Source organism: Mastigoproctus giganteus, chromosome 13 (genome assembly GCF_048544385.1).
Source record: "Mastigoproctus giganteus isolate SK-2022 chromosome 13, ASM4854438v1, whole genome shotgun sequence".
NCBI classification, from domain to species: Eukaryota; Metazoa; Arthropoda; class Arachnida; order Uropygi; family Thelyphonidae; genus Mastigoproctus; species Mastigoproctus giganteus.
This window is the reverse complement of record NC_143587.1, coordinates 60325023-60340106: the sequence shown is the minus strand read 5'-3', so window position 1 is coordinate 60340106 and position 15084 is coordinate 60325023. Positions and strand designations below refer to the sequence as shown.

At 38.4% G+C, this 15084-nt stretch overlaps 1 protein-coding gene and 1 long non-coding RNA gene across 7 annotated transcripts in view; one reads left to right on the top strand and one right to left on the bottom strand.

Annotated features, from left to right (window-relative positions):
- Nucleotides 1–15084, top strand: part of LOC150076093 (tumor protein 63-like) — a 157046-nt gene that overhangs the window by 19263 nt on the left and 122699 nt on the right. Inside the window, exon 1 of one of the 5 annotated variants that reach the window (XM_090388077.1) lies at nucleotides 176–281. The exons of the other annotated variants lie outside the window; for them this stretch is intronic. The gene's annotated coding sequence lies outside the window, so the exon portion shown is untranslated. Of the gene's footprint in view, nucleotides 1–175; nucleotides 282–15084 lie in introns of those variants that run through there. 5 annotated transcript variants of the gene reach the window in all.
- The window catches only part of LOC150076094 (uncharacterized), an 83553-nt gene that overhangs the window by 18970 nt on the left and 49499 nt on the right, over nucleotides 1–15084 (bottom strand). The gene's annotated exons all lie outside the window — the stretch shown is intronic.

The following is a 15084-nucleotide window of genomic DNA, read 5'->3' as shown; positions in this document are numbered from 1 at the left end:
TTCTTACCCGCACGCTAAAATTCGCCGAGCAGAAAAGATGCTCTTACAAACCCGTTTTAACACGTTCACTGAGTTTGCCTTGCCATGTGAACATGCGCACTGATGCACCAGACAAGCATATATTTACTTCTTTTCTTTAGCAGGTGGCGGTTGACATAAGCTTTGTTAAATGCAACAGACACTTACCCGATTTAAAAACACGTGCAGTTTAACCCATGATAGAGTACACATTATTATTTCTAGCTGTGATTGTGTTAAGACGATCGTCATTAATTGGATGAGTAAGTAACATATTAGTTTACTTTCTTGCACAGTACTTGTACAATTCTTTGTTTCCAGCATGAAGGTCATTGCTAACAAACCACCTTTACGGATCGGTGGTCTACCATTTAATTAAGTCATTGTAATTAGTAATGGGCAAAGCACGCTTTACCCCCAGTTGAACTTAGTGTAATGGACATTGAGCTATGTAAACATAGTAGTAAGAGGCCTTCTAGCAGGTGTTGTTTAGGTGTAGGGAAGGGATGGGGGGGAGTCAGTGTTTTTAACCGTCTGGGTTTAGTGTACCTCGAAGCTCTTTAGTGGGTGAATAGTAGCATTGTTTTTTTCGACAGAATTTTCATTTTGCTTGTTTTAGTATGTAAATAAATAACTTTTCTGTTTTATTAACTTTGAATTTGCAGAAAAATCACAACTGAAGTAACAAGTTTTGTTTCATTAACATTTCTTTATTTTGTTAATAAAGAATTTGCCATTTATATAAGATCAAATAAAATTCTATCCATTGTTGTTGATCATTTCTCAACCCTTTTTAATGACATCGTTCCATAAACGAGAGTTTTTGCCGCCCACCTATAAACCATGGCAATTTTCTTTTAGCCTCGACCCTAAAATAAACTGAAATTTATATAGTGTTTTAGAACAAGATTTATTTACATATATATATCCAGATGCTGCATTGTGCAGCATCTGGATACTAGGCACTTGCAGGGAGATCTGATTGAGATGTTTAAGGCCTCGAATGGATTGAGTAAGCTAAATGTCAGTCATTCTTCCTCTTGCCGAGACTACACACACATGGGGAACATAAATTCAAATTGAGGAAGGTTGCAGGATAGTTGTGGGGAAGTTTGCATCCACCCAGCAGATGGTTGATTGCTGGAACAAACTTCTGTCTGTTGTTGTGGAAGTGGGTGATTTGAATAAATGCAAGGAAGAACTAGACAATTTCTTGAGAAATTGGAATGGGTGAAGTGGCTGATGTTTTATAAGCTCTCTTACATTATTTTAAACTACTAATACTAACTGCTTCTATAGTAAGGACATTGTAATTTGTTCCACTGTATAACACTGCACTTTGAATACTGTATTAGGATTAGTAGTGGCATACGATGTTAGCAAGCAAGAAAACTTATACAGCACCACCAAAAAAAAAAAATGCTTCCCATTTCACCTATCCATTCCTCCAAAAGTTTGTCTAGTTCTTTCTTGAATTTATTTAAGCTATCAACTTCCACAATGACAGATGGAAGTCTGTTCCACCAATCAACCGCTTGCTGGTTAAAGGCAAACTTCCACACATCCATTCTGCAACTCTATCTTCAATTTGAATTTATGTCCCCTCAAGTGCGTAATCTGAGCAAGAGGAAAAATCCCATTAGCATTGAGCTTGCTCAAACCATTCAAAGCCTTGAACATATCACAGGTGCCTAGTCTCCAGGTGCTGCAATTTGCAGAACAGAAGCCTTTTTTGTAAGAATACTCCCTTGTTCCCCTCGCCATTCTCTGTACTCGTTCTAGCAGCTAAAACTTTAGTATCCCATATCCGTGGCCAACGGCCTCCGTAGCTGAGTGGGCAGGAGCGGGAGTTCAGTAGCACACGCTCTTTGAGTAGACCGGGGTTCAAGCCCCTGACTGCTGAATACGGTCGATCTGCCAACCCGCACTGGACCAGCGTGGCAGATTATGGTCCATTTCCCTCAGCATGAATTGTTGAGGAGGCTTCCACCCTGCAGTGGGTTGATAGTGGCTGCACTTTACTTTTTTTTTTTTTTTTACCCGTGGCCAAAGACCAGTTTTTGCTCGAATCCTTCACGAAGTTCCATAAAAACCAAACTTTTTTTCAATAAACAAAATGAAAGTCAATTAAAAACATGACCCATCCTGTAAGTTTTTTTTTTGTTTTTTTTAACTTCTAATTAACTATTTTTTTCTCAGTTCCATGTTCTTTACACGACCTTCTGTTCATCACATAGCCTTTCCCTGTAACACCAGAGGTACCATATACTAAATTTCGGCCCATCCTTCCTAAAATGAGGCCTCCAGACCTACATGCAGTACTCAAGGTGTGGCTTGACTATTGCCTTATACAAAGGGAAAATGACCTCCTTATCCCTGCTAGCAAAATTCCTGTATAACATTGACAAAACCCATAAGCTGTCCTGGCAGCCTGTCTGCCCTGCTTAGAGAACTTCATATCTGACTGCACAATTACCCCAGGTCTTTTTCATTCTCCACTACCTGAGTGTATTATCACACAATTAATACATTACTCCTTGGTTACTGCTACCAATATGCAGTAATTTCCATTTGTCAATTTTAAATTTCATTTGCCACTTCTCAGCACATCTACCTAACTTTTATAGATCCTGTTATATTAGCACACTGTCATTATTAACAACCCTGCCAACCTTTGTATCATTTGGACATTGAGCCTGATATATCCATCAGTATCAATGATAAATATAGAAAACACCGAACCCTGGGGGACTCCACTAATAACTTTAGTCGACGAAGGCAGTGTCCATTGATTACCACTGTCTTCTCCAACTAAACCATCCCTCCCTTTATCCACAGTAGCAACTTTCTGTTAATACCACACTGCTCCAATTTGTACAGCAGTCTTTTATATGTAACAGTATCAAAAGCTTCCCCGAAATCCAAGTATATGGAGGTTACACCTAAATAGAGACAACAGGCTTCTTTAAAAGGCCCAAAAGATGGGTAACTGCCTAATGAGATTGGTAAAAGAGACTGGCAGAATTACTTAACAAGTACAGGTCACCGTTGAAAAAAGCCATGAATTAGGGTTGAATTTGAAAGTGTCCGCAATTCTGCCCAGACACAATAGGAGGGAGTATATGATGAGAGCCTTGTCGATCGATTCAGCCTGTGAAAAGATTGTGCAAGGCTCAATGGGGTAGAATTTTTTTTACAGCCTGGTCTGTACTTGTTAACAGGAGAGACTGCTTCTACAGGGATGGGATACACTTAAATAGAAAGGATGCAAGAATATTTGCTCATGCTATCAAGGCAGTGTTAGGTGGGTCAGAAAACTGCTAGCTTGGGGGGGGGATACAAGGACTAATAGATTAACAGTAGCCACTGGCAGAGGTGAAAGTGATTCTTGCACTGCTTCTATTGGAATGAGCAGCAGCCTGGAAAACAAGATGCAGGGTATTTCAGAGACTGCTGGGAGTCACTGCGGTACAAGTAAACACATGGGTCGTGTTGGGGTAGCTAAGAATAGGAACAGATGCATGTATACTTGCATGTACACCAATGCTAGGAGTTTGATAAATAAATTTGAGGTATTGCTCAAAACATCAAAGGCAGATATTGTTGGGATATCAGAGACGTGGTGTCACACAGATATAAGGAATGCAGAACTTGAATTTGAGGAGTACAATGTATACGGGAAGGATGGGGTTATGCTATTAGTTAAGAAACACATAAAATCCAAGGAGGTAAAGCCAGTCGACTTCGCTGGACAGTGCAGTGTCGAGTCAGTTTGGTGTGACATTGGGAGATGAAAATTGAGAGTAGGAGTATGTTATAAGCCAAATGACTCTGATGAGTATAATAAGAAACTGTACAGGGAAATAGTGGGCCAGTTGTAGGTGGTAGATGACTTTCATCAACCGGTGAAATACCACCACTTTGCTTATTGGAGGCCTGAAGTGGTGAAACCCATGTTTTGTCTCTAGAGCAAAGTTTCCGGCATCCCCCTCTCCCCATACTTCTCCTTCAACCCATGCACGGTACTAAGTACTATAGGTTTTGATACCTTTTGTGTTTGGGATTTTCATAAAAAAAAAAAAAAAAAAAAAAAGTAAATCCAAAAGAGTCTTATAATGGGGGATTTTAATTTACCAGATATTGACTGGAATTTGTGGGTTGGTCACTTACACATTAGCAAGACTTTTGTAGATTTATTGGGTGATTGTTTTCTACATCAGCATGTTTGGAGGCAACTAGAGGGAGTAATACTCTTGATCTGATTATCAGTAGTGATTCTTCATGCATTAAGAATCTGCAGATAAAGGAACCACTAGGTGGCAGTGATCACAGTGTGCTGAAGTGGGATTTACTCAAAGAGGTAACTACCATGAGGGGTAAAGGGAAGGGTTTTTCTTTTCGCAAAGGTGACTATGGTGGTCTGAGACAATATTTAAATTCTATACGGTGGGACCAAGTGATGATGTTACCAACAGCAAATTCAAAATGGGAAGCATTCAAAGAATTAATCTTGGAAGCTACTAGGCTTTACATACCAACTAAGAAATATTGTTCAAAGTTTAGGCCTAAATGGATGTCAGATGAACTAATGAGACAATTGGCAGAGAAGAAAAATGCATGGAATACATATAAATTAATGGGTGACATGGAAGCTTATGATCGATATAAGCTGGTCTGTAACCAAATCACAAAGGAGTTTAGGCAGGCAAAGGCAGATTATGAGAAATCCTTGGCAAAGGATGCAAAGAAAAACAAAGAGTTCTTTACCTATGTAAACTCTAGAAGGAAAGGGATGAATCAGATTCCACTGGATATTGATGGCCCAACTGTTGATGATCCTGCTCAGATGGCTAACAAACTAAATGAATGTTTTGCATCTATATTCACCCATGAGGAGTTATTCAGGGAGGGGAATGCCAGAGGTGAGCTAGATGATTTTGTACTAACTGAGAGGAAAGTGGAGGAGAAATTGTTGAAGATAAACACAAGAAAAGCACCTGGGGTGGATGGGATCTATCCAGTTATATTAAAGGAGGCAACAAAGGAAGTAAGCAAACCCTTAGACATAATTATAAGAGCTTCTTTGGACTCAGGGGAAGTACCCATGGACTGGAGATGTGCAAATGTGACCCTAATTCACAGAGGATCAAAGGGCGACACAAGTAATTATAGACCTGTTAGTTTAACTTCTATTCCAGGAAAATTAATGGCAGCACTGGTTAAAGAAGCACTGCAGGATCGTCTAGACAAGACTTCAGTTATAGCTCGGACACAGCATGGTTTTGTTAAGGGAAAGTCTTGCCTGACCAATTTGATTGGATACTATGATGTGATCACAAAGGAACTGGATGCAGGGAATAACTTTGATATCATATATTTGGATCTTAGAAAGGCTTTTGATACTGTTGCACATGGAAGACTGCTGAACAAATTGGAGCAGTGTGGCATTGGAGGCAAATTGCTGCTATGGATAAAGGGATGGTTGAGTGGGAGAAGACAGAGAGTGGTAATCAATGGAAACTGCTCATCGTGGACTAATGTTATTAGTGGAGTCCCTCAGGGCTCAGTGTTGGGTCCATTGTTGTTTTCTGCATTTATAAATGATATTGATAATGGTATATCAAGCTTAATGTCCAAGTTTGCAGATGATACGAAGGTTGGCGGGGTTGTTAAGGACACTACTGTCGATATGCTGCTGTAACAGGATCTGGAAAGGTTGAGCAGATGGGCTGAGAAGTGACAAATGAAGTTTAACATTGACAAATGTAAATTATTACATATGAGAAGCAGTAACTCCAGAGTGATGTATCAACTCTGTGGTACTACACTGACAGTGGTAGAGAACAAAAAGGACCTGGGGGTAAATGTGCAGGCAAATATGAACTTTTCTGATCAGTGCAGTTGGTCTGCAAGAGTAGATCATGGTGTCTTGTTAATGATATACAGGAATTTTTCTAGCAGGGATAAGGAGGTGATTATCCCCTTGTATAAGGCAATGGTCAGGCCACACCTTGAGTACTGTATACAGGTCTGGAGGCCTCATTTTAAGAAGGATGTAGAGCTGTTGGAACAAGTACAGAGAAGGCAAAAAAGATTAATGAATGCAACAAGGGGTAGCTCTTATGAAGAAAGGCTTAAATTTTGCAAATTACGGTGTCTGGAGACTAGGCACCTGTGAGGTGAACTGATTGAGGTGTATAAAGCCTTGAATGGTTTGAGCATGTTCAATGCTGATCAGATTCTTCCTCTTGCTCAGAATAATCTCCTGAGAGGCATAAATTCAAATTGAGGAAAAACAGATGTAGGATAGATGTGCAGAAGTTGACCTTTAGCCAACGGGTAGTTGGCTGGTGGAACAGACTTCCATCTTTTGTTGTGGAAGTTGATAGCCTAAATAAATTTAAGGCTGAGCTGGACAGGTATTTGGAATGAATGGAGGGAAGAAATGGGAGCGGTGTTTTTTTTTTTTTTTTTTGGCTGATGCTGCATAAGCTTGCTTTCATGCATCATATGCCTCTGCTAATGCTAAAAGGGTACCTATATGAGGACAATTTTAGATTTCTTCCTTTTTTTTTTTCTCTCTCTCCTTTTACTGGTACATACAAAATATTGAATTCAGAGGCTTGTTCTTATTAGTATAAATAGCAGAAAATGATACAAGAAAAGCAAGCTTATAGAGCATCCAGTGTAAAGACATTGATATCCAAGGTTCAACCTAAGTTGTTGATGTTTTTTAAAAATCTGAGACACTGCGAGGATAGCAGAGTTCATATACAAAATGTAGCAATGTCTGAAATCTGTCAAATTGTCTCCTGCATTAAAGGCATTCCCACAATACCTATAAATTATAGTATCCTTCCCCCCCCCCCATGAGTTTTTCTGGATTGCTTCATGATAATCAGCTCATGAACACATAGCTGTACAGACATGGGGGATACTAAAAGTATGGTACTACAGTACATAGTACTGTATACTGTAGTATTTTAGTACCATGTATGGGTTGAAGGCTGAGAAGACGGATTTGTTGACGTTAAACTTGAATTTTGGTAGACTAATTTTCGGAAAATACATAAGAAATATTTTTCCGAAGAACAGAAGCGGAAGAGATAAATGAGGAAGAGGAAATTCTGCAAGTTTAAAATTAGGCAGTGAGTAGACACTGAATAGTTGAGTCACGGATTCAGCCAGGCTGGGAAGACAGCATTAGAATTGCAGATGCCAATTCAAAAGAACAATTCCCATGAAAATACCTATAGAAAGGACAAATAGCAGAAACTGAATGTCAGGATTGCAGAGAGCTTGTAATGACTGGGTCATTGAGCAACCTGACTACCCTCTTTTGAATAGTCTGGGAGCTTGAGAAAGGTTTTGGGGCACCACACCAGATGTGGAAACATCATTCCATGGTAAGGCAGATTTGAAATTGGTACAGAGTCCAGTAGCTATTCAGAAGAAGGGTAACACCAAGATCTAAATAAAACCCAGTTTCATCGATGATGAGGGAAGCAATATTTGTGACTATTTATGCCAAGAGAAATTATAAATCAGGCATACATCTGTGATCTTGTTTAGAAATCTGAGTATTACTGAAGATGAGTGTAATAGCAACTGACTTTTTTGTGAAACTGGGTTTTAGAAGGATTGAAGTTTACTAAGATTTCCTCTCCCCAATGAAGAATTACCAGCATATATTAGGAATGGGTGGTGGATGTTCAAAAAGTTTTAAGCCATTTGAGGAGAACTTAATATTGGGGAACACCAGTATTAGTTTAGAAACTGAAGATCAACTATCATCTTATCACCCTCATGGAGCAGTAGGAGAGAAAATTGGCCACCTAATTGCAAAAACGCAGAAGGAAAACCAAAAGATGGAAGTTTATTTAGAAGACCCTTATGCCAAACATGACCAAAAGTCTTGGAAATGTCAAGAGTAACTACATGAGTTTCACTGAATTTTTCCATTGAATTTGTCCACTGATGAGTAATATAAGCCAGAGTAACACCAGTGGATCAACGGCGCCTCCATAGCCAGGTGGGAAGGAGCAACAGTGCGTAGCATACGCTTCTTGATTAGACCGGGGTTCGAGCCCGTCACCACCAAATACGGAGGATGCGGAAAGGTCAGGAAATGACCACCGCACATCCCGGAGCAATATGGCCTTAGTTGCTAATGCTCCTAAAAACCAAATAACAAACAACAAACAGTGGATCAACACTAAATCCATAATGGTGATCATCGATCAGAGATGGAGGTTCTGAGAGTTTGGCAGTTGATGAATTTCTTCATTACTAAGGAAAGAGTTGAGGTAGATGTAGGGGGACAATAATTGAAAGGGAGGGATTGTCACAGTCTTTAGGAATTGGCTGGATATGAGCAAATCTCTATGGAGAAGGAAAAGCACTAGTGAAATAAGAGCTAAAAAGGTGGTGGATATTCAGGAGCTAGCTCTAAAATATAAGTTTTAAGAGTGAGTGGAGAATGCCGCCAGGAGCTGGAGATTTCTTGACATCAAGGTTGTTCAGAATTCTAATGTCCTTGTATTGGAAGACCATGTCCGGCACTGACTGGAATAGTATCGCAGGAGGTGAATTACTGAGATCGTTGATGTAAGATCTAGAGAAGAGTTTGTTCTCTTAGTTTATCATTTCACGTTGCATTGATGTAGATGAGATAAAAGTTGGTTGATGCATAATATGTGGATCGATTCATAATATATGTTCCTATGTATTATGAATCGATGAAATTTTTGGATATGGCATATACACAAGAAAAATATATATCCAGCTCCATGTTACACCATGGAGAGTACACAGTAGTGCTGAGTACTCCCTCTGATCATGAACTGATAGAGATTATACATTAGCTGATCCAGGTACCTCCTAGAGAGTTTACCTATAGGTTTGGTCTGATAGACTACTAGCAGCTGGCCTGTGAAAACTGTTCTAAAGCGGGACTTGGCACATCATAGCCTTAGTTGCTCATTCACCATAAAAACTAAAATCACTCACCTGTTTTAAAGCAGTTCCATTGAAATGTAAGGAATATTAGATCACATCTGTGACACTCTAAGCTTTGGAGCCTGATCAGCTTTCACACTGAAAATCTCTAATAAGCAAAGTAGTGGGAGTTCTAACACCTAGTAGTCATTGAAACAAAACCAAAAGGATAAAATAATAGAATACAATTAAATAGAATGAAGTATTTTGTGTGCTGACACTTCATCTTGTCAAACCACAAGGCACTGGCCTCAGTCGAAAACAAGGGACATGTAATTTCAGTAACTTTTAAACCTACCATCAGGCTGGATTAAAGGGATCTAGCCCTATTCTATGCAAATCACAATAACGTAAAGCTTAACAAACCAATAATGCAATAACAAGCTAATGCTAAAGAAGTCTGGGAAGAACTGCACCAGGTGAATACCTCCCTGTAGATAACATCCTCATGACAGAAAATTAATCAGAATGTTGAAACAAATGTACCTTGGCAGCCTATAAAAAAATTATGGATTAATAAAAAAGGAAAACTAATATAATATTTGAAAATCATGTTGCACACACTATATTGATCAAAATACTGAAAGAACTTAACCTGTGTAAAGTTTAGAATCTGTTTATTACTAATAGGATCAGAAAATCATGTTTCATGGATATTTTCTCCTCTGCTTCTTCAGTGATTTAATCTTGCCATTATATACCATCACAAAAAAAAAAAAAAAAAAAAAACTTGCACAGGAGAAAAGCCGCAATGTGTATGAACTTTTTTAGATTATTTATTAGTAATAGTCTGATTTTTACACAAGTGAAATACTTTCATTTCAACTATTTTGAAAAAAGAAAACACCTAAATAAGTTACCAAGCCCTATAACAAAGTAATGTAAACCTGAATATTATATTCAAAGCTTAATTAAAAATTTAGAACCTATGAGATGAAAAAGAGATTTAAAAAAAAAAAAAAAAAAATGAATTGTGGCAAAGGAATTATTTCACAAATCCTGCAACTTTTAAAAGTGCTAGTTACACAGGAAAGAAAACAGATTATCTTGGCAAGCTTGGATGTGCTTTTGTAAGTTCAACTAAATTTCTGACAATCTCCATGCAGCGTAGTGCAAACTGAGTAGATTTATTTATAATCCTGCATGTTTTTAACCTTCACACCCATGCAGGATTATCAAGAAAAGATGCAGTAGTTTTGAATGCCCATATTTTTTTATGTATTGTGCTGGCATTGATGAGGTTGGTGCCATTAAACATGTAAGAATGAGTCTTTTCACCAGTTAGTAATGCACTGTAGCAGAAAGTCTAAACAAGATTGAGTACACTACTGACAACGTTTTTTGTATGTAAAGAGTTTTATTAATCTGACAGATCTATTACAGTGCAGCATGAGTTAAAGTGAGATTTGGTTATAGAAAAGGCCTGTAAAGACAAGCTTTTCCTATAACCAACAATTTTAAGGTTGGTAAAGAAGTTTGAACAAACTAATTCTGTGATAGACAGAATTAGTTTGTTCAAAGAAGGATGTTCTTGTCACAAAGAAGTTTGTAAGGACATCTGAAAATATTAGTATTAGTAATGGCTGCATGGTGCAAGAAGGCCTATGGCTTATGCTGCACCAGCCAAAAAAAAAAAAAAAAAACCGAACAAAACAATGATAAAAAATAAAATAAATAAATAATAATAATTAATAAAAAAAATAAAATTAAACCTATCATCCTATGCGCTTCCCTGACCCGAAGGTACTATCCAGATGACCTTTGAATTTCCCCAAACTATCAGCCTCTACCACCCATGTAGGCAACTTATTCCAGTAATTTATAACTCGCTGGGTAAAATAAAACTTCCTGCAGTCCAATCTAAACATTTCCCCCCGTAACTTGAATTTATGTCCCCTAGTTCTAGCATCATTTATAATCTTGAAAATTTCGTCCTTATTCATTTTACTGATGCCTCTCAGAGCCTTAAACACTTCAATCAAATCTCCTCTAAGGTGTCTAGTTTCCAAACTCTGCAACCCACATATTCAAAGTCTTTCTTCATAAGGACGCCCTTTTGCCGATCACACCAGGCGAGTTACCCGTCTTTGCACCTTTCAAGAAGCTCGATGTCTTTCTTTAGGTGCGGTCCCCATACTTGAACACAGTATTCCAAGTGTGGTCTAACAAAAGCCTTATATAATGGGATTATCACGTCCCTATCTCTACTTTCAAAAGTTCGATAGATCATCGATAGGACACCATGGGCCTTACTTGCAACCTGTTTACAATGCTCAGAGAATTTCATGTCTGACCGTATCGTAACACCCAAGTCCCTTTCCTCCAGTACTGGGGTTAGTTGAACTCCAACAAGTGAATAAGTTATTTTGGGATTACTGTTTTCCAGGTGTAATACCTTACACTTAGTTGGATAAAAGCATAGCTGCCATTTTTCTGACCATTCCTGAAGTCTATCTAGGTCTCTCTGAAGAAGCTCAGCTTGACAGTGATCATTAACTACTCTACCAATTTTAACATCATCTGCAAATTTAGACATCATGCCCTCTATCCCTTCATCAATGTTGTTTATGAAAATTAAAAACAACAGTGGTCCTAATACTGATCCTTGGGGAACCCCACTTCTTACATCAACCCAATCTGAGGAATAGCCATTTATCACAACCCTCTGCCTCCTGCCCTGAAGCCATCCTGCTATCCATCTAAGTATTTTCCCAGTGATTCCAACCTGTTCCAGCTTATAAAGCAACTGCTCATGTGGGACTGAGTCAAAAGCTTTGCTGAAATCTAAATAAGCAATGTCAAAATTATTCCCTAAATCCAGCTCATGAGTGACCCTTTCGAAATAGCAAACCAGATTTGTTAAACATGATTTTCCCTTTACAAAACCATGCTGAGTATCCTTGAATTTCAATTTGATCCTAATGATGCTGAATTTCACCCTTGATCATTGCCTCCATGATTTTCCCTACCACTGAAGTCACTGACAGGTCGATAATTTCCCGCTTCGCTTTTAGAGCCACCCTTATGTATAGGAGATACATTGGCACTTTTCCAATCCAAGGAAATCTCCCTAGAGTCTAGTGATGGTTGCATAATTAGCCTCAATGGTTCAATGCACTCACTTGCCGCTTCCCTTAAGATTATAGGGTATATTCCATCAACTCCAGGAGCCTTACTGGCCTGTAGGCTCGAAAGTTTTTTCATTAAATAATCTTGCAAAATTTCAAAATCATTAATTACATATTTTTCAACTTCACTCCCACAATTTCCCATTGCCACAAAAGGTTTTTTATTTGTAAATATCGATGCAAAATAACTGTTGAGTTCATCTGCAACAGCAGCTGGTGTATTTAATAATATCCCCGTTCCCTTACGTAAATGTTCGATCTGGTTTGTCCTGCTCTTCTTGGCATTTATATATGTGAAGAATTCCTTATCCCTCTGTTTGCTAGTGATTTCTCATAAACTGCCTTTGCCTGTCGAACCTTTTCTGTGGCTCTATTACAGATAATCTTGTAGCTGTTACAGGCTTCAGTACTTTTTATTGCTCTGTAACCTTTCCATGCCCCCTTTTTCTGCTCAAGTAATGTGGCAACTTCGCTATTCATCCAACTTGGAACCCTCCTCGTGGAGTATTTTTTTATTAGAAATCCTCATGGAGTATTTTTTTTATTATTTAATGTGAAGAATTCCTTATCCCCCCTCTTTGCTCTGTTTTCTAGTGATTTCTCATAATCTGGCTTTGCCAGCCTAACCTTTTCAGTGGCATTATTACTTGCTTTAGCTACCCGCTCACTTGAAACGTTTCTTCCCCCAGAACATCTATTTCAATTTGTAGCTGTTATAAGGTTCGGTACTTTTTAATCCTCTAACTTTTCCATGTCGTCTTTTTCTGCTCAAGTAATTTGGCAACTTCATTATACATCCAACTTGGAATCTTCCTCGTGGAGTATTTTTTTAATGGTATATACGCATTCAAGGTATCTGTGATTAATGTTTTAAACATCCTGCTAGTGATTTGAACTATACATTATAGTTCAAATGTATTCATTCTCTGCGCGATATCTGCCCAGTTAATAGAGGCCATGTAGTACCTTAAGGCATCGTAATTTCCTTTTCCGAAATTAAAACCCATTCCTTTGCCTTTTACTGCTGCTACCTCTCTCATCATCATCCACCGTAGAACTCCGTGATCATTTCCTGCTACTGGTTCCCCTACTGTCAGCCCTGTTATGTCATCTGATTCATGGGTGATGATGAGGTCTAGGATATTCTTTTCTCTAGTACTTTCCCTGAAATGTTGATGCAAATAACAGTGACCTAGTTAATTTAAAAATTTTGTTCCCCATGTAGAGTTTCCTTCCCATTTACTCCAATCAATTAGAGGCAAATTGAAATCACCCATAATAAGACATTGACGCTTGCTTGCAGATTCCATTTGCATGTAGAGGCTTTTGTCATAATCTTCACAATCACCTGGTCTGTAGATTACTCCTACTTGCATTATACCTTTGTTTCCAACTATCTCACACCATACAGATTCTATACTAGCATGTGAAATGTCTGAATCCGGAAAAGTTATCATCGCACTCAGGCTGCTTCTGATAAGAAGCATTACCCCACCACCCCTTCTATCTAACCTATCCTTCCTAAATACATTATAATACCTTCACAATAAGTTGTGAAGGTATTATAACTCAATGCTGGTGGGATTCTTCCTCTCGCTCAGAATAATCACCTGAGAGGGCATAAATTCAAATTGAGGAAAGACAGATGTAGGATAGACGTGAGGAAATTTGCCTTTAGCCAGCGGGTGGTTGGTTGGTGGAACAGACTTCCATCCCTTGTCGTGGAAGTTAATAGCCTAAATAAGTTTAAGGCTCAGCTGGACGGGTATTTTGAACGAACAGAGGGATGAAGTGGAAGTGGGTTTTTTTTTTTTTTTTTTTTTTTGGCTGATGCTGCATAAGCTTGCTTACTTGCATCAAATGCCTCTACTAATGCTAATGCTAACCCTAAAAAAATATTAGACACTGACAAAAGAAAAAAAAAAAAAAAGCACTTCGAATTGTTAACCATATAAAGTTGATTGGCAAAATGTACTTCTTTTTGAAATCAATCAGCTAACATAAAACGCATGTTCATGGCAGTGAGAACCTCCCCCCAGCCACAAGATATCTTTGTATCTTTAAAATCTGCAATGTGATGGGAATTTTTTTATAGTCTGAATCATTGGACCAATCTTCCTGGGTGATGCAGTTGATGTGGACAGGGCTGCACCATGCTATATAGTCACCCTGGTGCAAACTTCTTATTTCTGCTCCCCTCAGTCATTTTTCTTATATGATTTTTTTTAAAGGAGAATTTTAATAAATATATTTCCAAAATAATATATAATTTCATCCAAATTTGCTTCACTTGCATCTAGTGCTGCTTGCTGAATTGCAATGTCAACATCTTGGACAGGTGATAATTCATGTGTTTCAGTTTCTTCATGAATAGTAGTAAAGCTAGAGGAAATCGACATCGATGGACCTGGCTGTGGCTGGATGTCCAGAAACCTGGTAATCAAACTTGTTGCTTCTTTTTATTTGGTCACTTTTCATTTTTTCCCTTTTTCTGTATTCATAACCAGAGAGTCATTTCTTTCCATCAGACATCTGAGAAATATTGAAAAAAAAAGTTTTAAATTTAAAATTCATTATTTGTTAATATAAAATATCACAAAACGCATTCTTCAATACATTGAACTTTTAGTCTCCTTAGTTTTTGTCATCTCTTTAAGCGTTTACAAAACATTAGTCTTTACCGCCTCTTGGTCTCTGCCGTCCTGGTGTAGTAAACCACTTGCACCACCAGGTTGGCACGGCTCTGAATGTGGAACATTATCTGAAACTCCTTCAAATCAGCTTCTGTAGCCATAATGCATCTCCCAAGGTTTTTGCATTTTCTACTCATCCAAGCCCGGGGCGGGATTTGAACCCGCGACCTTTGGATTGCCAGGCAGGCACTTTACCCACCTGGCTAGCCCAGTTGGCACCACATTTGTTCCAACTCTACAAGTTGTGG